This window comes from Amblyomma americanum, chromosome 1, assembly GCF_052857255.1.
Source record: "Amblyomma americanum isolate KBUSLIRL-KWMA chromosome 1, ASM5285725v1, whole genome shotgun sequence".
NCBI lineage: Eukaryota > Metazoa > Arthropoda > Arachnida > Ixodida > Ixodidae > Amblyomma > Amblyomma americanum.
This window is the reverse complement of record NC_135497.1, coordinates 181,840,766-181,865,114: the sequence shown is the minus strand read 5'-3', so window position 1 is coordinate 181,865,114 and position 24,349 is coordinate 181,840,766. Positions and strand designations below refer to the sequence as shown.

Here is a 24,349-nt window from a genome sequence, read left to right as displayed (position 1 = left end):
GATATTTCAGCCATGCACAGCCCGCGATATTGTATCTTTTAAACAGTGCGACGTATGTATTTATGTGCTTTTCTTCCATCTCCGCCCTCGCCCTCCGCTTCCCTCTCCCGGCCGCCGCTAAAACGGAGTTTAAGGTCAATCTCCCTTCTGCTCGCTCTCCGCCCGTCTCCCGGTGAGCGGCCTCCCCCTGGCAGGTGGAAATGGACCGGTCCCGTTCTCTCCCGCTGGAAAAGGAGGAGGACGGACGAGGAGGTTTTGTTTCTCTTTCTTTTCGCTGTCCTCCTCTCTCTTCTCTCCGCGCTCTTTCTCCTTTTTGACAATCTGCCGCCCTCCCTCGCTTATTTCTCCTCGGCCGAGTTGCCGAAGCGGTCGTCTGCTGCTCGCTTCGTCCGCGCCGTTTGCACGCTCCGGATTGGCCTCCCATTGACAAGCGGGCGTCGCGCCGTGGATCTGCAAACTGTGCACTGTTTTCCATGACTCCGCAGCGACTGTGCATGACTCGGGATGAGACACCGTAGGCAGTGACACCACTACCCGTGCTTTCCCGCGTGCTCGTTTGGGCCGCACTTCGCTTTCATCAGAACCGGCCCGGTGCCGTCGTCGTCTTGTCGTACTGTCTACCGTGGCACGGAGGTCACCAACTGGATTTGTGGCTTCTCCTAGGTGACTGATCGCTGCGCGGTGAGTACCTGATTCAGTTCGATTGTGAAAGTTTTTTAATCGTTCGTGAGTGTGTGTGTGTGCGCTTGCTTGCTTGCTTCCAGCGTGCTTTGCTCCGCCGCGCACATCCTTGTAGACAGTCTGGTTTAGCCGGAACAGTCTCCTTTGTGGTGACATGTCCCTGGGCTACAACCAGTAGTGTGCGTCCGTATTCGCCGGCGTTCTCGCTAGCGTCTGCCTCGAGTGGCAAACGTGCTCAGCTAACTTTGTCGAACTCGGCCATCTGCGGGATTCGCAGCAATGCTCCCAGGCCCCGTGACAGTGCGGATAGATGTTATCGCGGCGCGAAAGCTGTGCGACACGCTGTAACGCTTTGCGATACCGCGTGTCGCACGCAAGCCATTTGTTACCATCTCGCAGTTAAAATGCATGTTGCCGTCATGTGCACCGCATGCGCCGATTGGCTAATGAATTTTATCTGTAGCGCTTTATAGACGAGCCGTCCAGCTGCTGCTGTCGCTCTTCTGCTGGTTGCAATCTTCCGAGCAACGCTTTGAAATTTTGCAATCAGCGGAACTTCTTACTTATGCACACGACCCTTAGCCCTTGGCTGTGCTTCCTTCCTTTGATGTTTTTCTCACACTCCTTGCTCGAATCTGTCCCCATTGTATGCCTGCGGTGTGTTGGAACAGATGGCGTCAGCTCAGTTTTTCTGCTGTCGTTAGGCTATTCGCTGTCTTCGAGGGATCGTGAAGCAAGGCGGCGCGCATCGGGTTGAATTCATGCTGACGCCGCGTGAGGGGCAAAACGAGTGCCGGGGCCTCGGCGCATTTGACACACTTTGATGAAACTGGTGACCTCAATAGAGTTTACTAACATTGTTTCTCTTCTCTCGTTTTTCCTTCTCTCTCCCTTCCTCCCTGCGGATCGGGAAAACCTGCTAGCAGGGCTTCAACCACTGACATCTTGACCGAATTCTCTTTTTCCAAACGCTTCTTGTTAGCGCGGTATACTCGGCTTTTCTGCGCGCCGGCTTTAGTTCTGAATGCAGTCATGGGGAAAGGTTTCTTGACAGTGTTGTCGGTTGGGCTGTAAGAGCCTTGCTTACAGTTCGCCTATTTTTTATTTTTTTTGCTTACTGTATACCTCGCAGTCGTTCCGTTCCGCAGATTTCTTGATATTAAGAACTCCTTTAAAACTGGTAAGGACTAAATTACTCCGTTGCGAAGTGCGCAGCCGAAATACTCTGGCGGACCTGTGTCTCCAACACGTGGCCTCTGTTCGAATGATCAGCCGCGATATGTGGCGGCGAACGATGGGGAAGACCGATAGGCCCGCATGGCCTCCTCCGTTGCCAATTCTGCGTAGCCGGGCGCGTAGGTCGTCAGCGGTGTTGGTAGACGAAGCAGCCTATTGGCGCTACGCAGGCGGTGACGTCGCAAGACAACGAGGTCCGTTAACTTCATCGGTGAAACCGGTTGCCCGAAAGCTCCGCGTTCTTTCCCACCATTTGTGAGACGGGCCGGCTTTATTATTTTCCCCTGGCAGGCCTCTCTTTCTGGGGACAGCGCGTCGGCCATTAACGTGACGTTGCATCAGATGGCGCATGTTTCCCAGTTCTTGCAGCGTCATTCCGCCATGCACAGAAAGGCTGTCTTGCCCCCTCAGCAGACGGAGTTGTCGCCGAAACGCGCTGTGAAGCGTCATTAATGACAATGCATGTTTTGGAGCTGTTGAGTGCATCAGCTTTGCCGCTTTCCCTCCACGGGGTACCGTGTATTCGGAGCAGGCACCCCCGGCTGTTAGCCTTTGCTGATACGGGTTCTCTGGTTTGCTTGGTAATGTGCGGGATATCCGACTCGCGTATCGCAAATAGGCCTTAACCCTGCTGCGGAAAAATCCACGTCACCGAAAAACGGCCAGCATTTCTAATCTGGTCGCCAGGATCCGCGTCGTTTCAAGATTTGACAAAGGGGCAGTGTCATTACTGTCCACAGCCGGGAGAATAATCAGTCTTAAATCGACCTAGCGCTCGCCTCTCTTAGTTGACAGCCATTTTTCTGTTTTTTTCACGGCCCCTGGTTTTCCCCGACACTGTTTAGAAAATTGTTTTATATGAAAATGATGAGTACCTTAGCTCGCCGGATGGAACCCTTGTAGATTTTATCGCGCTGACTCGGGCGCTTGTCACTAATCAGCTATACAGTGTGACGTCTGAGAAATTCCTTTGTCATATTCGTCACCTTTCACGGCCATGGAGAACTTGAGGAGTCCACTCAATCCACCAGGCTCAACACAGCCAAGAACGGAAGCAGCGAACGATTGTTCAAGTTCATTGCTTCCGAAGTGGTAGCGATTCGTCAGTTACTCATAACGAAGTTTATTACTACCACTAAAACAGTGCCTGAAGAAGCAGGGGTGGTGGGGAAAGAGAAAAAAAGACCAGATTGCTCTCAAGCTGGCCAAAACAACCAGTCGGAATTTCAGCCAGGTGGTTCGTTCTCACGGCTGCCTGCAATATAGAGGCTGCCTTGAGAGAGCCGATTTTGCCCCATTGCGCCAAAACGCCCGTTTCACTCGCATTTCCTCACATTCGGGGCTTACAGGTCTGCCTGTTTCGTGGCTTCCCCCTGACAGTCGTTTGTGTGGAGAGGTTTTCGAGATCGCCGGCGCGAAGGACGAACAGGCGCCCTGACTCATAACGGAACGCCGCCGAGACGCTTCCCTATCGGCTAACCAAAATGACTCATCGACGAATAACCTATGCTGCTGACTTCGCCCCCAGGGCGCCTGTCTTAATAGCAGAGAAAAATGGAGAAAACTTTAGTCGCTGTATTTTTCCTTGCCAAAGCTACGCGCGGGCTATGAGGTTCCTCGTTGTGCAATGCTTCGGGGTAATTGTGACCCCCGGACGGGATGTTCTTAGCGTGTATCGGGGCCGCACTGCACTTGCGTTTCTGCTACTCGCCTCCATCTAAATGCCGCTGGGAATCGAACCTGCGAGCACGTGTGCTCTGCAGCAGAACAGTGGAGGAGAGTAGCCGGTTTGTTCGCCCAATAAAAAAAAAGGCACAAAAATTGAGGGAAGTCAGAGGCTACTGGTTACTTATTCGGTTTCCTTGTACCAGCTGCGCGGGAACTTGTTCGCTTCTTTGCGAAAACAGGGGACTTCCTTGTTTCCTATACGCGGAAAATGTCTGAAGGCTCAGCGAGTGTGGCTTTATGTTTTTTTCTTCGGCGGTCCAACTATTTCGGCCCCAAGTTATAATGGGCGCCCGCTCAGATTTCTTCCATCATGCTTCCACTGTCTTGCTTTTCTCGCCACCTAGTGACACTATCAGCATCATGTAAGGGGATAAAAGATTCGCCAGGCGTCCACATGTAATACATATATACCTTGCACCATACGGGGTGCTCCTGCTGTAATCGTGAAAATGAGTTTCTGATTGTTGTTGACCGAAGAAAAACATATCCTCACACCGATGGCTCCTTCGCACTCGTAAATAACGCTTTTTTTTTTAAAGCGCAAATGGGCGCTTTGCATCCTTGCATTCCTGGATGCCAAGTGTAACAAGCCAGCAGAAGCTAGCAGCTCTCGTCTGTCGGCGGAGTAAGCCTCCTTGGATGGCGTCGGTGATATCTGACCATCACCGGCGCGGAGTGTTGCGTCTTATTCGCTCTCTTATCCGAAGGGGTTTGCTCGCAGCCGACAGCCGCGGAAGTCACGAGCGTCGCCGAGTTCGCGCGGAAAGTGACAGCAGCGAGCGGGTTCCCGCGGAGTTTTGGCGGGTGGAACGCGCGTCACTGTGGCCGAGGCCTCCTCCTCCTCCGAAACGTCGCGCTGAGACAAAAGACGGGCGGATGGATTGTCCTTTCCTTCTTCACTCGCCACTGTGGCCTGGTCCAGTTTCTGTCCCATTGCGTCCGTCATTGTTCCCCTGAGGAACAAAGGCCACACAAAAGTAGGGCGTGCCTCCAAGTTCTCGTTTGCGCGGGCCTTCCAGGTGTTGTCTTGGGGCGGCGCCTTTTGTCATCCGCGCCATCTTTCGCGCGTGGCTCGCTGCCTGCCCTGCTCGATCCCGGCTCGCTGTTGCGCAACCGGACTTTATGCGCTGTAAAGAGGCTTCCCCTGCTGTTTCCAAGCGTTTTGACAAAAAAAAAAAAAAACGCACTGTCGCCCTCTAAGCAGCCGTTCCTTTGGCGACGCAGTTTTGCAAGAAGTGTAGTACATAGTGCGGACAGTTGCCTCCGATAGGGACATTCGGCGAACGTGCTTTCCTCGGTCGTGATACAAACGGCAGCGCGTTCCCCGGTGGTAGCTACATTTCACACAAAAAACAAAAAATTACAGCCGTGCCATTAAGCTTGCTGTTGTACCAGACTGGCGTCAGTGTTTCCAGAGTCACTAGGACTCTGATATTTCAGCGCGACTGGCACAGCTGTTTACAATTTTAAAGGAATTATGGAGGTAGTTGTGCAAGGCAGAACATCTGGACGTCGTTCATGTTGTGTTCTGAACTTTGTATTAATACATTCTGTGCGTACTGCTACGGATGCATTTGAACGCTGCGAGTGCTTCAGCTTTGAGATTCTGCTGGAGCTTCGAATCTCCAAACACACCAGCGCAGCTATGTTCGGCACTGGTGTTGCGGCCAAGGGGCAACTTTAGCCTGTTTTGTTGGGTTTACTGGCACGTAAGCATCTCCGTTTATCATGCGCCAAGCTCAAGGTATATGCAACTTTCGCACCTGATAATGAATTGCACGGCATCCATTCCTTGCAGCTGCAAATGCAGCTGTTCTTATTGTGCGATGTCCATGTTACCGGTATCGAAAGCACGACGGCGTGGCTTGTGTGCTGTAGGAAAAAAAATTTCTTAGGCAGCAAATTCTTTTAAAGTGGTCTGCACATCCGCTGCGAAATTGGGGGAAAAAAGAAACGAAAGAGACAGGTGATGATGTCTTTTCAGAATCAATTTCTCCAAAGCAAATGAAATTTATCATACTTCACTATTTTTATTACCGACATCGTATCTGATTGTTGTTTCCGTGTTTTTCTTTTTTTTTTGCTTGGAAATGTTGCGTTAGCTGCGGTAAGTATGGTACACGTACTGTAGCTGCTGAATACGCATCTCTCTGAGCGCAGGTTAAGCCAGACCATGTTTCCTGGTTTCTGGACTTTTCATTGCACTCCTGTCGTCTGTGGGAAATCCCACCATCAAAGCTTACTGTCAGCTTCCGCCTATTCACGCACGCGAAAAAAAAAAAAAAAGCTTTCCCAGCATTTGCTTTCTGGAGTGAAATGGTCGTGTCAGTGGGAAGTTTTAAAAGTGGTGCTAGGAATATAGTGTTCGGTGTTTATGCTGAGAATTATTGTTTGTACGTTTAAAAGTTCGTTGAAAAAGCTTTTCCCTGGCGCGCTTTGAAAAGCGCTGGGACACTTGAAAAATCGATACTGCTCGATTCTCATTTCATTCTTTATTTTATCACAAGCAGAATTGGTACACGTTTATGGGAGGGAGGCTCCTGGCGACCAAGGCGTCACAAAATAATCCTGTGATGCGGTGGCATGCCGTGCCCGAAAATTCGCGTGCTTTTCGTTGTTACAGATTCCAAACGAACCGAAGTTTGCCACCAGAGTTTCTGCTTTCCCGACGGTGAATGCGTCCGTGCGTCTTTCCACCGCGGATATACCGACAGCCTGTTTAGAGCGCCGAAGAAATACTGTGCGCCTGTGGCTTGGCAGCTTGTGTCTAGTGGCAAAGCAAGAAGGAATGAAGCGAGAATTATATAGTAGTGGACAACGCGAAGGCCTGATGCAGCAGTCGTCCGTTGCGAACGTGAGGCGCAGTGCTGAAGCTGCAGTGAAACGAATCCACGTTTTCTGCCGAGCGCTGTAGCCAAGGCGAAGCGGCTAAGTGTGCTCTTCCCGGCGTTCCTGTGCCCACCGGTGGCGGCTGGACGACCGCAGCGCCTCTATTCCCCGAGAATCCCTTGAAATGGTTTGCAGCGGCCACATCGGCGTCATAATAGATCATCACTTCTTAGTGGTGCGAGTTCCGCCTCGAGCCTGATGTAAACACTTGAGAGAGACGGTGACCCCGCCTGGGAGTCCGTGCAGGATGCCCGGGAGGCGTGACGTGGTGCCCATTTTTCACACGGCGCGTCACTGCCGGCACAGTGCAGTGTTCGCAAAAAGTGGGCGTTCCTAGGCGTCTGGAACTCGGGAGTGTGGGGAAGTCAGTTATTTTTCGCTTTCTGTGTGCTCATCAATAATAATAATAATAATTGGTTTTTTTGGGGAAAGTAAATGGCGCAGTATCTGTCTCATATATCGTTGGACACCTGAACCGCGCCGTAAGGGAAGGGATAAGGGAGGGAGTGAAAGAAGAAAGGAAGAAATAGGTGCCGTAGTGCAGGGCTCCGGAATAATTTCGACCACCTGGGGATCTTTAACGTGCACTGACATCGCACAGCACACGGGCGCCTTAGCGTTGTTCCTCCATAAAAACGCAGCCGCCGCGGTCGGGTTCGAACCCGGGAACTCCGGCTCAGTAGTCGAGCGCCCTAACCACTGAGCCACCGCGGCGGGTGTGTGTGTGCTCATCACCGAGGGCGGTTTAGGGACAGTGCCGGACGGCCCGGCGACTGTGTATCCATATGGTGCTTTAAGTCAACAACTTACAAGGCTCACCTCGCTTTCTCTGGCGCATTTTGAATCTTTAGCTCGTGATACGTGCTCCGCTTGCTGCCCTGCTCGCCGGGCTTCGCTCCGCGGTCGAAACTTCCTTCTGTGAGGTGTGATCCAAACGCGCGTCTACATCCCTAATGGCGCTCTTGTGGCGTCGCAACGCGCCCACTGTAATGGAGGCGTTTAGCCTACATAGCATCGACGTGTTACTGTTGCTGCATGCCGGAAGACTTATTTGCCGCACAGCGTAAGTGGGACACGAGGGATGTTTTACCTGCCCCTAACACCGTCATGCCAAAGCGTACGACGGAAGCCGCTACCCCGGCGACGACGTTTCAGGAAGATTTCTTTTACCATGGCGCGACAGAATTGCTAGCGCAGTGTGGCACGATTGTTCGGGCGGAATGCAAACCTGAGGAATGCCTTTCCTGAGGTTACGGTGTTGGTAAAAAAAAAAAAATCCGCCTCCAGGTTACACAAGATCGCTGCGCGTGCTTTTAGCATGTCGAATGCACGAACGTTCCATGTTTGCGATACAAGGTAACGTTGTAAATCGCAATGCTATTCTTTGCTCATGTCTGTAAAGGTAAAAAGTTAAAACTCCTCCCTCTCCCCCGTTTTTTTTTTTTTTAGCTCAAGGACACAATGCTGTCGCGCGGCAGGAAATGAATTGCTGGAACTGCATGGCCCAAACAGCTGCGCGGTGACACACTAAAGGGGCGTTGCCATTTTCCCTTTCGCTTTTCTTTGCATTCTTCAGCATCGTCTATCTGTTCCGGTACAGAACAAGCAGCATAGATGACATCACCTGATAATGTTGACCTAGCTAAAAGTTGAAAGCGGCTGCCTTCGACGAAACTCAGGTAGTGGAATTAGCTTTGATCGGCACTAAATGCACGGCGTAACTTGGTCATTGCGGCGCAGGAGCCTGAACCTGTTCAGGTAATTGCGCTCATGCCTAGTGCTTGCTCCTCGTCTAGCCCAGTAATGCGGGTGTTTATTGTTCAGCAGCATTTCATGACCGGTCACTGTGAACTTGAAAGCTACTTCCCTGTCGGTTAGGGCGGGTGTGATGTTTGTTTAAAGATAATGATCTTCCTCACTGCCTGGGCAGGCAGCTTGGAGTTGTACTGCGTTGGTCGCGTGAATATGTACGGAGTGCAGTTTTCCAGCCACATGCCGAGGCCGTGATTAAGTTCAATATTCTCCCACTTTTTTTTTTCTTTTCGCGCCTCGTGCAGTCCATAAACATCGCGCCTGGCTGCGTAGCACTGCGCCGTGCTAATAGGGCTTCATGATGCGAGTGAGGAAGACGTCGGCTACTAGCCGTCGCAGCGAGGCTGGCACCAACCATTACCGCATGCTGTAACCTAGAGCCGAGACTAGATCCATTGTGTTCTTCTTGGTCATGGCACTACGTCACGAAAGCTTCGCTCGCGCTGGTGCCGGACGCCACGCCTGGCCTTGCTGTCCAGTCAGTGAGGTGCGGAAGAAACCGCTTCAACCAGGACGGAACATTCAAGCATATCGCTGCTGTTCAGCTGGACACAATTCAGACAATCTAGGTCACGCAGTGGCCACATGGTGTCGGGCCTTCCCTGTAGGCCGCTTTCGTCTGTAATATGCGCTCCTCCGACTGGTCCTCGCGGCACTGCCGACTGGGCTGCCGAAGAGCAGGTGGTAGCACGGTCTGGAGCACGTACCATTTGTGCTTCACCCACAGCGCTTTTCACCGACGAGTGTTATCAGATCGGGCTTAGGACGGAGGCTCGTCAAGCGCAGCTCGAGATAAACAGCTGCATTGTGTTTCAGTGGAGTTGTGTCACAGTGTCTGCATTCGACAAACTTGCTACCTGTTGCCGTCGGTTCTGTCCACGAGGAGTGCAATGTTTAAATGGCCGGGGCTAGTGGCACCGACGCGGAGGAAATGTTTGGATGGCCGTTGGAATCCGTAAGGCCTCCTTTTCCTTACTCTCGAGCTTGAAAGGCGAAATTTCCCCGTTGCTCGCAGTGGCATAGCAAGCGGCCGTCGTCTCGCCCCTACGTTCTGGGATGCAAAACTGGGCACGCCGATGATGTTACTGCTGGGCAAAGCGCGCCCGTATCTCATTTTGTTCCCGCGCAAGTGGCCGCGCTCCTCTTCCCGACGGAAACGAGAGGTGCACTCTGTCTTTGGCGCACCAGTGGCCGGGCGCGAGAAAGGCGGTGATCCATCATTGACACTCCGGGTTTTGGACCGGCTCTCTGTTGGCCGCCTCACTCGGCGGTGCGGCTTCCCCTCCGAGGCCCGCTTGCTTTCCTTCTCTTGTCGTTCGCTCGCCATTGTGTTGCTGCGCTGCGCATGTGCCCGAGACCGGCAATTGCAGCGCGGTCTGTCGGAATAGATTTTTGACGTCATCTGGATTCGGCGCGCGTGAAGGATGGGACCGCTGACCGGTTGCGAACCGCTACATTTAACGCGTGCTGTTTGTTGTTGCTTAGACGTGGTCGTTTACTTTGCTGTCCTCTCTCCCCTACTTTTTCCTTCCTTTCTTTTTTTCTCCCTCGGTATGTTTATATGAATAATGAATAAATGCGTTGCTCTTCGCCCGAAATAAGCAAATGCCACGAAGAAGGCGAGTTTTTATTGTTATTTAATTTGAGGCGGGTTTTATGCAGACGGGTGGAACAAACATGTGGCTCGTGTAACCCCACGGTTGCAACTGCAACCTGCCAGTGCAGCCTTCTTCAGGTGCGCTTGCAGCTGTCGGCCCTGTCTGTCCTCCGCCACCTTTTGGTTCGGCAACCTTGGCGAATCGGTGGACCCGGTCTGCGCTTCTCTCGCTCGTTTCGCAGCGAGAGGCCGCGCATGGCTTCGAATCCGTCCGGCAAGCGAGGCCCCCCCTTTCTTCCCCAACCCCGTTAGTCTCTCAGAGCCATGTACGCGCGCTGACTTTGTTGGCAGCTTGGTACAACGATGCACCTGCGCCGCTAGAGAAGCGGAGACTAGCTCCGTTGATTGTTTTTTTTTTCCCTCGGCTTTTCTCCCCGTGGGCTGTCGGCCAATCGCCGATGGGGCACTTCTCGCTTGCTGAGCGCTGGCCGATGCTTCCGCGCGCTGCGCAGCCTGTTGCGCTTTCACGCGCTTACGAACGATGGCCGCGTACGACAACCGGCGAGCGGGGGAAAGTAGAGCTGAGAACGCCGCGTTCGTAATGCACAGCGGCCATGCGGATCCTCGGTATGTCGTTTCTGTCCATTTTATGCAATTAGTTGTCCGTGTTTGTGGCAGTAAGGCAGGATGTGAAAGCTGCCAACATGTGCCTAGCTTAGCCAACCGACGGCGGGGAGCTCCGCCACTGCGTTTGCGGAGAAGTGCGTCTCGAGAGGCAGCGGGGAGGTCCGGACGTCGTGTTACGGCTCCGAACCAACGATCGGTTTGTGCGCTCCATCTGGAGCCGCCACAAGCGTGGTCTGAGATTCCGTTTTCGTCGCCTCCGCGCGGCGGCGTTGTAATTGGGCTGATTTTTGTTTTAATTATAGATTTATTTAATTTTTCCGGCTTGCCTCGTGCGCTCGGAAAACGGCGCATTTCGTTTTGGCGGCGCCGGTTCGCGTCCTCGCGGACTCCTGTTGCAAGGAGCCGGGCGGACACTGCGGACTTGTGGCCCGCGGTGTGCGCTGCCCATTGGCGCCGGTTACCGTGCATTGGCAACGAGAGCCCACTCGCTCATCACAACCGTGGGGAGACACTGCCGGAGCCGCAGGGTTCAACGGCCTCATCGATCGTTGCACGGCCCTTGAATGCTATTCCGAACGTCTGCTCCTCTGTTTGCTTCTCGTTTGCACCTGTTTATTGGAGCGCACGGCCACGACGTTGTTCCAGTTGCGCTGCGGCGCTCGTCACTCGCCCTGCGCAGCGCCCTGTTTTAACACTACTGCGAGCCTACAGGATGGGATAGTGTAGCTGCGTGAAGGAGTGGGCGGAGGTTCTTGGAGATGCCTCGGCGCGTTTCCGGCCCTTGGACGTATCTTGTATCTTCCCCCAATCCGCCCTTTTTTTTTTTCTTTAGGCAGCGAGCGACTGTTTGGTATCTGAGTATGTCGGAGAATTGTACAGTAAAGCTGCAATGCTTGACTCTCGAACGAAGCGTGCTGCGGTCACGAGGTTGATGTTCCTGCGACAGTGTCACCCTATTCTAACAGTGTCTATTATTGTTAACTGTTGCGAACTTCGTGTTACGTGTTCGTAGCTGCTGGCTTCGGAAACGTGACATTGCTCTTCCCGTTGGTGAGATTCACGCTTTTTTTTTGTGTACATATTGTACTCGTATTGGGCCGCCCTGCGTTGTTGAAAGTGAGCGTCGGTGCCTTGCAGCAGGATAATGGCTGAGGCACGTGTGTCGGAGCGGTGCGTTATATTTTTCAGCGGCCCTTTGGGCCGTCCCATCGCTCTGCACTTTTCGGGCAGTGTTCGCCCGGAGTGGCTCGGACGTAGGAAACTTGCGGGCGCGAGGCAGCGGCGGGTTCGAGGCTCCCGCCTGGAGACGAGAGGATTGCCGTGCGCCACACGGGCGGCGTTTGGGGAAGCGGCACGATCGGACGAGCCCAAGACGTGAGGACAGGCGGGGTAGTGCGCCGGAGGCCTTCGGCCTTGTTTACGCTTCGGCACGACTGTTTGTCTTCGGCTTGGCAGCAGCGAGGCTCTGCCTGTCACTCCGACGTAGGCATGTTCCGAGGTGACCTCAAAACGTTTACTCCTAACCTCGTCCTCCCTTCTCTTTCCTCCCTCCGTTTCTGGTTGAGGAGCCAGCATTTGTTTTCACAGGCGTCATTGGGCCCTTTTGGCTCCCCCTCTCGGGCCGTCATTTTTCTTTTGTTTGAAAAATGGCGTGCGAGACCGGTTTCCGCTGAGGGTGGCGCGGGAGAGGGCGCGCATTCTCGCGAAAGAAACGGGCGGGACTCGTTCGAGTGGAGACGCCCCCCCCCCCCCCCCCCCCATGCTTCGTTTGTTTATCTTACCTGCCTCCAGTTGCCGCGCCGAGTCGCTGCGGTCCCGTGCAATACCGAGCCCGCTCGATACGTGCTCATTTCGGCACTGCCTCTATCACTCTTCGCAATCGGCGCGGCCTTGGAGCTTGCCAGTGGTTGCACTGGAGCAGGCTGCATTACTTATTCAGCCGAGGAACCGCCAGCTCGTTTTGGCTGTTGCGGAGAAAACAATGAAGCCGTATACCAGCCTCTCCCGGGGAGCCCGGCTTTGGCCAGTGTCAGCGGACTGTCTCCCAGTTATCTTCATTGCTGACGCGCAGGTTAATTGGGGTGGCACTGTACGTTAAAGAGCAGACGAGGACAGCTACTGAGACAGAGTACTCTTTTTGCCACTCGAAGTCGATCTGCACTCGATCTGTACATATGAGCGTACGTGCTGCGGCATCTGTTTTTTTTTTTTTTAAATGTTGACCGCTGCACACTGTCATGCGTTGCACCTAACTACACATTGGCTCACCGGTGTTATGCGCGGTTTTCGCTCGCTCGGTGGCCCGAGTTCTAGCAGGAGGCGCGATGCAGCTTGCGCTGCGGCCCTCGGCACGAGAGGAGGAGGAGGAGCGGTTGCGCTGCTGGCAGTGGGGGCGACCCACCCGGCTTGCAGGCATCGGGAATAAGGCCATGTCCTTGCGTTTCGTAATCGTGGTAATGGCGCGCGCAGCAACGGGCCAGTGGTTAGTCCGCCGCGGAACTGTGAAGAGGAGTCCGCGAAGGAGTGTTGCTCTCAAGTTTACATAATTTATGCTTCTAGTCTTTTTCTTTTCCCTTCCGAAACCGGTTATTGACGTTTCTTTCGCTGCTTCGCGTGTAGCCCCGTTGAGGGCGTTGGAATAATGTTTTACTTTTCTTTTTAAATGAAAACTTTGGCATGACCTCACCAGTCGCTAATGGACGTAGCACGCTATAGTCGGATACAGCTCAAGGAACGAAGGGGCAAATACCCATCAAAGGAGGCACTTCAGCCAATGGCCGCGCCCCATTGCCGTGACGTCGTGGTTAATCCCATTTCACGGAGGCGCCTGCCAGACGCCTGCGATGTCACGCGAGGGGATTAACCGCGACGTCACGAAAAGCGGTCGACGCCTGTGGCTGGAGGGGGCCTCCTTTGAGGTGGGGTGGCCGCTTCGTTCTTGAGTCGTATCCGTCTATTTCATGCACTAAAGAATATAATTTAGCTTTCATTACTAGAGTATGAGCTTAAGAAAAAAAAAACGGCACCAGACCGCTGGTTACCTACTGCATGTTGCTTTCCTAAGCGTATTAGGCCCTTGGTTGAGGGTAGTTTCTTTTTCTTGCCTTTCCGTTTCGGTATGCTGTCTCAATCTCAGTTGGTTCTTCGCCCTACAAGTTTCTCTAACAATATTAGTAGGCCATTCTTATGTCATTTCGTTTCAAGGAACTGAGTACGTTGCACATTCACGATGAATATGAGATGTGACTTGAGGATTGTTTTTTCTTCACATGATTTGCTAGTTTGATTGGGGGGGGGGGGGGGGGGGGGGTCTTTATGTGGGCGTGACGTGTCTTCGGCCTGACAGAAAGTTGGTGGGATGCAGAGAGCATAAATGGGACAGTGAACTAGGCAGGAATAACGACTGCGCCTTCTCTCTTGCTGCTTTAAGTGAGCGGAGCCGCGTTCTGCCTGCTGTCCGTAAGGCCGGATTTTTTCTTCACCCCCCCCCCCCCCCGGTCTCTCTTTCTCCGAGAGCAGTTCAACTGCGCGACGTGTGTCGGCCTGCTGTCAGTCTGGCGGGGATTGTTGTTTTTGGCCGCCGCGGCGCGCAGCCGGTCCCTCCCTTGCGAGCGCGTTTCTCTCCCGCTTACTTTATTCCGTCTCATTTGTCGTGCCATTAGGCGTTTGTTTTCTGACAAGTGCCTCCTGCGAGGACCGGCTACTAATTTATGGTAATGTTATTCTTAGCGGTGCGGGGGAGAAGCCGGCGCGCAATGCCCGAACCTGTTCTCCCTCCCGCGACGAACGAACGGCAGGCTTTGTTTCCGACGGCTATTTATCATGGCTGCTTCTGCCTCCCCCCCGCTCTTGCCAAGCCCCTCATCCCGGAGATCGCCTTCTCCAGCATAAAGAAGATCGTTTCCATGCGCGCGCGCCTGCGTCAGTTCTTGCAAAGTATACTCTGCGCCGTTCTCTGCTCTCCGGTCGCACCAGCGGTTGCGAGCGCATTAGAAATGACGACAGCCACGAAACGTGCGCGCTTGTCGTGCTGTTCTGCGCAGGAGGGGCGAGGTGAAAGGGGCGAGGGTGGTCTCCGTAGTGAGCAACAGATGTTCCGCAGATCTCTCCGGCGTTCTTTTTTTTTTCTTTCCTCCTCTTATTTCTGTCTCCCTTATTCACGGGTTTGTCAATTTGGCGCTGCTCGTTCTAGCGTGTTTCCATTGCGCGCGGGCGACGTGTCATGCCGTCTGCTGTTGTTCGGCCTCCTCTCTGCTCTCTGTCTCTCTCCCTCCGGCTACCGGTTTCGCGAGCCGCCATGTTTCTCTGCGCCCGAGGTGGAGCGCTGCTCTGTTCCCCCTGAAAAGTGTAGCAAGGCCGGTGCTGTGCGGCTTCTTGACAGAGCCAGCGCTCGGGATCGGGAGAGTTTTGCGAAAGCGCGGAATGCCAAATTCACTCTCGAGATAGAACGCGTCGCCTGGGTGTAGTAAGGCTGTATGCACATTGCGACAGTGCTGCTTTATTTGTTTTTGTTTTTTTCTCCTCTGGCACAAGGTGTACTCCTCGCTCATGCTGTCGCAGAGGTTGTTCGTCCGTATTCCTTCAATATAGCGGCCACACACGCGCGCTTTTGATTTCTCCGCGTTACGCATTGCTCAGTGCCATTTACTCAATTGAACGGCAAGCTTCGTCGTGTACGGGTGTCAACGCAGTGCTGGTCACGTGCCGTGTGAGCAGCGCCCGGGCAGTGGTAGTTATTGCCGTTCGGTTTCGCACTTTGGGCTTCGCCTCGTGTTGAAAGGGCCGGCTGACTGGCGGCCGACCCCGTTTCCCCCTCGTGCGCTGCCGAGGGCAGTAACACACTCGCTCCACTCCGCGACTGTAGCCGCGGCGAATTGGACTGTCGCTTATAATGCAACCGGCTTGAGGCGATAACGACCTCGGCGGCGCTAAGCGGCGGCGTGTGTCCATGCTAAGCGGAACATCCGCTCGGGTCCTTGATGGCGCAACGCTGCGGGCAGCCGTCGTCGCTTTGCGTGCACTCGAGTTACTGTCACGTAGGCCGGAAAACCCGTTCGAAACCAATCGCAAGCTGTGACGTTGGCGCTCTAAGGAGGTCGGTTTCGCGAAGGTCGAACAGAGGACGCGGAATGCAAATGGCCCCCTCCGCAGCCTGTGTGCTTTCACGCCGGAGCCGTCCGGAGGCGACGGCATTGTTGGCGATGCCGGCTTCTTCGCTGGCGTCGTGGCGAGGGGAGCTGACGTCTTCTCGCGAAGCGGGATACTCGTGCGTGGTGTTCCAGAGACGAAAGGGAAAATAAAGAACACGTATATATTATATGCGCCCAAACGCGGCTGCTGGTTTTATCTCCTGTTGTGCCCTGCTAGCCGTCTCAGTGATGTGCATCTCTTCCCCCCTCCTCGATTGATTTCTTCTTTTTTTTTGTTGTTGTTCTGCACACGGCTAACCGCTTGCTGAGCGTATTTTGTCAAACTGAGGTGCTCCGTATTTGTTTTGGCCACTTGGGCTTCTTCGGGGCGCGCATGTACGCGTTGTTATGCGAGAACGTCTCTCTCGTTCCGGACTCAAATTCGTATCATCCAAGTCTGGCACTGGAACACCTTATAACTGCAGCGGAACTGCCTAGCATGTGCATCGCGCTTATCTATTGCCTGAAAAATGAATGAATGCACGCGAGAAATGAGTAGGCATCGAAACAAACATATGAAATCCTTTTTATTTTTGTTCTCGTTGCTTCCAGTGCCGGTTAATCCTACTAATACATGGCGTTCATATTGCATGGATCCAGCTCGTTCAGTATATAGCTCTCTCCTTCGCGCGAAAACCAGAGTGCATTGCAAAGGCAGTTTGCTTGACGGCAGCATTTTTAGGGCGCTGGTTCTAAAACCCCCAGTCTGAGATTTCGTCGATGTTTGTGCGAAGCCTCTGGCAGGTGGCATCGTGGCCCGGTGGGCAGGTGGCAACCTGCCAGCAGGCTTTATGGCCAACTAACTATGCAGAACAATTCACGGCAAAACACTCTGTGGCTGAGAGTGGGTTTCGAACCCGCGGCTGCGCGAACAGATCAGCTTTGCTGGCCACCGCATTAGACCACTACGCCGCAGCCGAATATCCCGCGTGTTTAACTGCCAGTTGAGACGGTGGCCCGGACCAGGGTCGGGATATAAATGTTTCTATCCTTCTCTCGGGCGCGCTCTGATTTGATGTCCCTATCTTCATCAACCTCCATCCGTGCACAATCGATGTAGAACACGCCGCCATCTCATTGCCCTCTTAAAGCCTCGAACAGAAAGAGAAACCGAATTGCGAGCGCACCTAATTTGCATTTGGCCTCACCCTGCTAAATCGTCCGTTTTATTTCTTTTTTGAGTGGCCACTCACCTTGTGGCCCTTACATTGCTTGGTATAGTGGTCTACTCGTGACCTTGGAAAACAGATTAGACACACAAGTTTCACGGGATACGATCGGATTCAGCTGTTTTTTTTTTTTAAAAAAGCCGCGTTGATATCTCTAGCTGTCGTGGGGATTGGTCAGCGTGGTTTGGAGCTGTGGCTATTTTCCGATACGACTAAGTTTGGAAGAATGCGCGTTCCAACTCCCAGGTTAGACGCATCGGGGCATTTTTCTTGAAAGTTTTACTCTTTTTTTTAAATTCTCGGTGCTGTGCGTGTTTTTGCTGGTGAAGAAGGAGTGCCGTGTGGCAGGATTATACCCACGAAGTTGGCATCCCTTGTGAAGGCTCCGGAAAAATGCTTGATGTAGTACGCGTATACAGTAAGAAAACAAGAACATTTCTCGGTCTCCGACGGAAGCCTAAAATATGAAAGGCACTTCACGCAGTGCACAGCGCTCTTGCGTAAGAAAACCGACCGCACACTCTTCCAGACACATGGTTTGTGAACTGAACTTGGCTTGCTTCTTTCTACTTTTTAAGCCTTTCTGTGCTTATTTTTCTTGGCGTGTCCGCCGCTGCTCCTGTCGGGCTTCTCAGGGGACCTGGCGTTCTTCTTCGCGGCACTTTTCTGTCGGAAAGCGCCCTCTTTGCAGGCTAGGTGCTTCTCGTTGGTCTCCAGCTTGGGCTCCCTCGGCCACCTGGCATCCAATTCACGCTATCCTCATGTCGCTGTTATCACTGCGCCAAGAAATCCGGTCTCTGTATCGCCTTCCTCGTTCGCCAGCCTCGTGATGCCAGCTGACGCCACCCAACATTCTTTCTTGGCCTTCTTTCTCGTGTTACTACTAAACCGGACGCTTCCATGTCACCACAGGTGTAGGTGGTGGTGGTGTCACCACAGGTGTAGGGTCCGTGTCCACTGCCGGCCGTGTCTGCGTACTTGCTGTGTCTGTGCATTGGCTTCAGCTTCCGGTGAGCGTGCGTTCTTCGCGAGGGTTGCTTAGCGCACTCTCTCCACTTTTGCGCACGCAGGTCGCTGCGAGCCAGCCTCGTCAGCCCCCCGGGGCAGTACCTCTTTTCGAAAATGCGGTTACCCTCGGCGCTGGGGCCCAACAAATTCTGGCTACATCTCGCCAATATATACATGCGCTTTCGAGGAGCTTGCAGGCAAAGCAACCTCTCCAGTGCACGTAACTCGTCGAAATAGCCGAAATTTGTTGGGCCACAGCGCCGAGGGTAACCGCATTTTCGAAATTTGAAAAGCTGATATGGATATTATTTAGGGTGGGCTACAATATTCTCAGTAATTTAGGAGCCGGACAGTAATGGTTAAAAAGCTGACATTTCGATATTAGTTAACCAGACTGCTAGTTAGCACGCCTTAGCTGTATTCTGATGTACTTCAGCGCCGACAGTCCTATGCCGAAGAAAGCGCTCTTCTAACTCAAAAAGCCTATTTTTATAAGTTGTGTAAAGTCTTAGGTGAAACACCCTGTATACTGTGGCAGTACGAGCAGAGTATTTCAGAACAGCGCCTGTTTTCCCGTGCCACCCCGTGACCCCTGTGGGAGGGGGGGGGAGGGGGGGGGGGGGCGTTGCGAGCGAGACATAGCCGGGCGTTCGCCCAGTGTGCTTGTGCTACTTGGCGGTGTCCACGACGTATACTCATCCCACGACTAACTTGCCGCACTGCCAAAGGCAGACACCTCGGCCAATCAGGAGGGCGCGTTACACGTGTTCTTAGCCGCCTGCGTGTCGTCTGCTCGCGGAGTACGCAGATATGGCTAGGAAAGAGCATAAATCGACGACGCCTGCTTATCATCTCCCTATGTACACTTACATACGCTAAAAGCAAGCATTTTGCGGGACGTTGCGCCATTGGTTGCATTCGAGCTCTTAGTTCAGCACATGCAAACGGAGACAGAACGATAAGATCAGCTTAGTGTCGTTTTCTGATGGTTAGAACGGGAACCACTTTCTCAACAAAATCGACGCTTCCTTTTAGGACTAAAAGAGCCAGAATCGTCACACTAAATAAAAAATAAAGCAAATTGATCGCTCATGCGCTTCATTATAGGCGAGAAGAGACGAAGCCCGGTGCCGCATGTATGGCAGCAACAACGACGAATTCACTCCCGGGGTCCCGCTTCGAAGGGGGCCGCGCCATTTTCGAAACGATGTTTGAACATACGCGACAGTCGAGCACGCTAAACACGGGAAATAGCGTACGCTAAGGCTCGATATGAAATAGCGTTTCGCGCATGCGCACTTTAAAGCAGGCTGTCCCATATGCCCGTATGCGTATTTTATATCGGCACTATACATTCCGCGGCGTCAGAACGTTGCCTCTGCACTCATCGCAGCATTGGTAGTGATGCGAGGAACTATTGGAATGGGGAGTATACAGGGTGTCCCAGCTAACTTTAACCAGGGTTTAAAGATACTGCGGGGCAAAATAAGACGACGCGACCAAATGCACGCTGCTGGCTATTGTATGCACAAGTCACATTATTTTTTGTATTGTGCTTAATTGCGTAATTAGTCGAGATTAATTAAGCAACTTCGCAAGCAACGAAGATAGGCGAAAAAGTTCAATGAGAAGGTTGTAGAACGGTCCGCAAAACGTCCAACTGAACAGTTTCTAACTTTCCATCCATTACGTATCGGCTTCTTTTCGGTCACTGCAGATGTCGCGAAATGCTAGAGAAAAAAATATCACGTGACATGCCCGCTTGCGCGCCGCGATTGCAGTGCTCTCAAACGTTTTGTGTAGGAACGAACAGCCCGGTGTGCTGCCGCTTGAAAGGTGACAGGGCAGCGACGCAGCAGCTGGCTCTGCGATATAGGCAAGCGGTATGATAACGGCGAGCAGATACAGTCCTTATCGCTTGCGCTCGCGTAAATCGCGCAGCCGGCGCCTGTGTCGCAGCCCTGTCACTTTTTTAAGCAACAGCACACCGGGCTAAATGATGTGTTCGTTCCTACGCGCAACGTTTGAGAGCACTGCAATCGAGGCGCGTAAGTGGACATGTGACGTGGTATTTTTTTGTATTTCGCGGGCGTCTGCAGAGAGCGAAAAGAAGCCGATACGTCATAGATGGAAAGTTAGAAACTGTTCACTCGGACGTTTCGCGGACCGTTCTACAAGTTTCTCATTGGACTTTTTCTCCGATCTCCGTTGCTTGCGAAGTTCGTTAATTAATCTCGACTAATTATGCAATTAAGCACGATACAAAAATAGTACGAGTCGCTCCATACAATAGCCAGCAACATGCGTTTGGTCGCGTCGTCTTAGTGCCGCGGCATATTTTTAATCCGTGGCTAAAGTTAGCTGGGACACCCTGTATATATAGGTGCGCCGCGCGACCAGCAGCTCCCCAGCTGTCCCTACGAGGGCAGCCAATTGGCAAAGATTGCGCGAAGGAGCGCTGATCGCCAAACTTAATTGCATCATTACGCGTTGGTTTACGCTTGCGCCTCTCGATGGCACCTGCGAAAGGCCTTTTTTTTTTTTTGGCCGCAATTCGCGCATCAGCGTTTGCGGCGATGAACTCATTCTCCCGTGGCTGATTGTATGCTGTGTAGCCGTGAGCCTTTCGGCCGATTCCTATCATCCGAGCAAAACGCCCATATTAACCTTGTCGCCTCGCACAAGGACACAAGACAAACAGCGCCGAGAGGAGCTGCTGTCGTTTATTCGTTGGCCTGAATAAAGGACAAGCGGGGCTGCGCTCGAGTACTCCCTTCAGTGCAGTGCATTCTCCTTGGTGGTATAGCGGGCGATGTGCCACGGAATGAATATGTTGGAGCGTCGTGTGTACTGCTCCAGCGTCTTGCACTTTTTATACCTTACCTACTTCGGGGCGGACGCTGTATCAGAGCAAAAAAGGTAAACAGGACTAGCGCCAGTCACGTGCGTGTTTTTTTTTTTTTTTACGTCGCCAAGTTTCTTGCGTCAGAAACTTAACCAGCCCCAAACTAAAGTTCTGCTTGCCTTCTCGCAGGCTTGGTTCGGATAGAACTCTTGAGCAGAGGTAGGAGGTGTACACCTGCAGCATGGAACTTGCATGGGCAGAAGATAAGATGAAGTTTGCTAACTCGCTTCCTGCGGCTGGTCTCGGATTCACTGCGGCTAGAGGGTGTATATCTTCCTGGGGCCGTACTCTGTAAGCGTCCACGAAGTGGACCTGCCCAGATATGAGTGATTTTTCGAAATGAGGCAAACCCTTAAACAGAAACTAAGTCAAGTTTTGTTGTATTGGACAGCTCGTCCGTAGATCTTACTTTTACCAAAGCTGTGAGAACGAAATGTGCCGAGTAGCGCCGAAAAAAAACTGCGCGCAAATCTGATGTCAAATAAAAGATGAGCCAGATCCTGTTGACTTACGGATCAAGATGAGCCAAATCCACTCGTGAGAGCCTTCTGTATCGCTTTGATCTTCATAGGTCGGACTGCTTGGAGCGTGGTTTCATTTATTCCTTCCCCTCTGCTACTTTCTCGTCGACTGCGAAGGACATGAGGAGGACCCGAACCCACAAGACGACGATAACGACGGGATCATGAGCCCCGTCTCCGATGAAGCAAGGATGTGCCTCTACTACAGTGAACGAGTTAAACCGTGTAGCTTGGCTAGGTCAACGTTGACTTGTTCTAGTAGCCTTGGGCTAGGTGGCAATATCCTTCCCACTTAATTATCACAAGCGCAATATCAGGTAGACGGGAAGCGGCAATACTATAGCCACTGACCTGTCGTTTTGCGTCCTGTACGCGTCTGCCATTTCGCTACCACCGATGAATTTAGAAGGCTACGGGGAAGTAAAATATATTCAGGATCCCATACATTCTAGCTAGTTTACTTTTCCGCTGCCGAAGTGTGTGGGTAAGAAGGCCGTCAGGTCAACGCTCGCGATAGAATCCTGCCATTCGCATTTACAGTGCCCCTGATTCCACACTATGAATGTTGTAATTGTTTTTTTGCTGTATTCACAGCGTAATAATTTTAAAGCATTATTTTCATACACAGAGCTTGAAAACAACTGTAGATGAAGGTTTTCTGAACTAAACTATAGGGCAAATCCAGAGTTTGGCATCGGAAACTGCCAAACGCGATGTTTACATGCTGATGTTCATACTTCTTCGTTACACCGTGGTGTAGACATTAACTAATATGTAAAGCGTATAATATAACAGCTTGAACAGCGCCATCGTTTGTGCGGATAATCAACTTTGGCTGTTTTTTTGTGTGTGCGTTTAGGTTAATTTGTCTCATTTCGAGAAGAAAACAAAACAAAAATCATTTAAGCGTGACTTACAACTCGGCTCGTTCTCTTGCTCCGAAAAACGGCACACGCTTCCTCGGCCGTCTCCGATCGCGTCAGTTGCGTAGATGCTACCAACCCCCTTAAGATCAGACTCAGCCGCGTACTTCTGCTTTCGAGATATAGATCGTAAGTGTTCACAGTGCAGCTCACATTTTGTTTTGTAATACTCACTTTTGCCTTGATGTTATTGACGCTGTGTCAAGCGCAGTCCCTGCCGAGATGGCGTTAACTGTAAGGACGGGTGAGCGGTCGTTGCGCAGCCGTCGCCCCCGCACTTGTTACTCCGAGCAATCGGTGCGGATCGAAGTGGGCAGTTCCACTTTGTGGACACTCCAAAATGCGATCCTGGGCCTTTCGACGCCGTCAGGCTGCCGCCATTTTCCAGCTGGCCCAACGAAACGTGTCGACTCCATTCCTGGTGCGCCGTGTCGTGAATTAAAACCAGTGTTGTGCATCGGGTCTAGAGCGCTTTGAATATCGAACACACGTGGGATTTCGGAACTGCATTCTAAACGCCGTACTGGAGGGCCGCTGGTGACGCCTCCGATGGTAGCTGTATACTCATCCTCTTGTACCGCCGGTTTCCATTTGTTCGTTTAATGTACTGCGATTGGCAGTATTTTGTGTCCCCGCGGTCCTTGCTCTCAAAGTTCCCGTGGTTAGTGGTGCGCCAAAGGACGAATCATCTTGGCTGCCTGTGCGGCATATAATGAATGCGGAGCATGCTTTGTTCGGATGTCATCTTCTGAGATATTCTGCCCTGTCAAAGACACCCATCGTGCCCTCGTATTGTTCGTTTTGAAACGCTCTCATCAGCTTGTTGGCGTCTGCGTGTGGGCAGAGCACAGCGCGATGCCACGGACTCAGTGCGAGTCTGCGCAGCCGCTATAGTCGGATGCAACTCAAGAACGAAGCGGCAAATGCCCATCAAAGGAGCCCCTGCAGCCAATGGCGTCGACCGATTTTCATGACGCCGCGGCTAATCCGGTTAAGCCGTGTCCAATCCCCCTTCAGAATCTGCCACCCCCCGCGGTGTCACGCTATAGCAGCTCCAAGGGGATTAACCTCGACGTCATGAGAATCAGTCGACGCCACTGGCTGGAGGGCTTCCTTTGAGGGGCATTTGCCGCTTCGTTCTTGAGTTGTATCCGACTATATATCCTCGGAGCCGCAGTGCGCTGCTCGACAGCATCGCGCGTTTGCCTTCCGCCCACGTCCAATCCTTTGCCGGTCGAGCTGACACCTTCGTCTTTGTGTCCAGGCTTTTACATAAGGAGTCCTGCCATCATTCTATTTCCAGGCCTGCTTGCGCCGGCCACGCCGTGATATTGTGTGCGTAGCAGCTGTCCGTGAAGGGCGTACGGTTGCGAGCCAGCGCCGTTTGGGCCATTGTGGACAAAAATGTGCCTCCCGCGCTGTAACACTCAGCCGGGTAGCCGTGATTGCAAGTTCCGGCAGAGATCGCTATCTTCGCGCTTTATGTAACGTTCCGAGATAGATCCCGGTTTTGGAGCCAATGTTACCCGCTACCGCGTGCAGCCTTGCTTTCGCGCTTTGTCTCTTCGCAATGCCGAGACCAGCTCCAGCCGAGGCGTCTTGCTTTGGGGCCCCATCGCTGGCGCTGGTGTGGGGCCTGTTTTGTGAGACCTTTGCTCGGAGACGCCGGCCTCATGCCATAGCGCTCCGTATGCTAACCTTGAGACTAGCCGCAATGAAGTGTCATGGCTGTAGGTTTTGTCACTATAATGGAACACCCACAGCTTTATAGTCCAGCACGATGCGAAGCGAATTGTTGTTGAAGTTATGGTTGCTATGAAAGCTCAGGATGCTTCCTTCACACAGTGAGCGGCGGTACTTGAGGACGTGAACGTCGGTCTGCTGATCGTCGCCGCATTGCATTTTGTTCGGTTCTCGGACAAAGGTTCGGGCGATCATTAGGTGTCCTGGGCAGTCTCAGTCCGGTCAGCTGAAGTTTTACAACGCTTGCGTCGCGCCTTTGCCGCCGGGCGTGACTGCATGAAGTCGCATAGCCGGTTGCAGAGCAGATTCCCCAGCTTTCGC

At 52.7% G+C, this 24,349-nt stretch overlaps 1 protein-coding gene across 19 annotated transcripts in view; it reads left to right on the top strand.

Annotated features, from left to right (window-relative positions):
* LOC144114302 (TOX high mobility group box family member 3-like) overlaps positions 1-24,349 on the top strand; it is a 460,828-nt gene that overhangs the window by 320,288 nt on the left and 116,191 nt on the right. For 10 of the 19 annotated variants that reach the window (XR_013311006.1, XR_013311003.1, XR_013311005.1 and 7 more), the window contains exon 1: positions 337-681. The exons of the other annotated variants lie outside the window; for them this stretch is intronic. The gene's annotated coding sequence lies outside the window, so the exon portion shown is untranslated. Of the gene's footprint in view, positions 1-336; positions 682-24,349 lie in introns of those variants that run through there. 19 annotated transcript variants of the gene reach the window in all.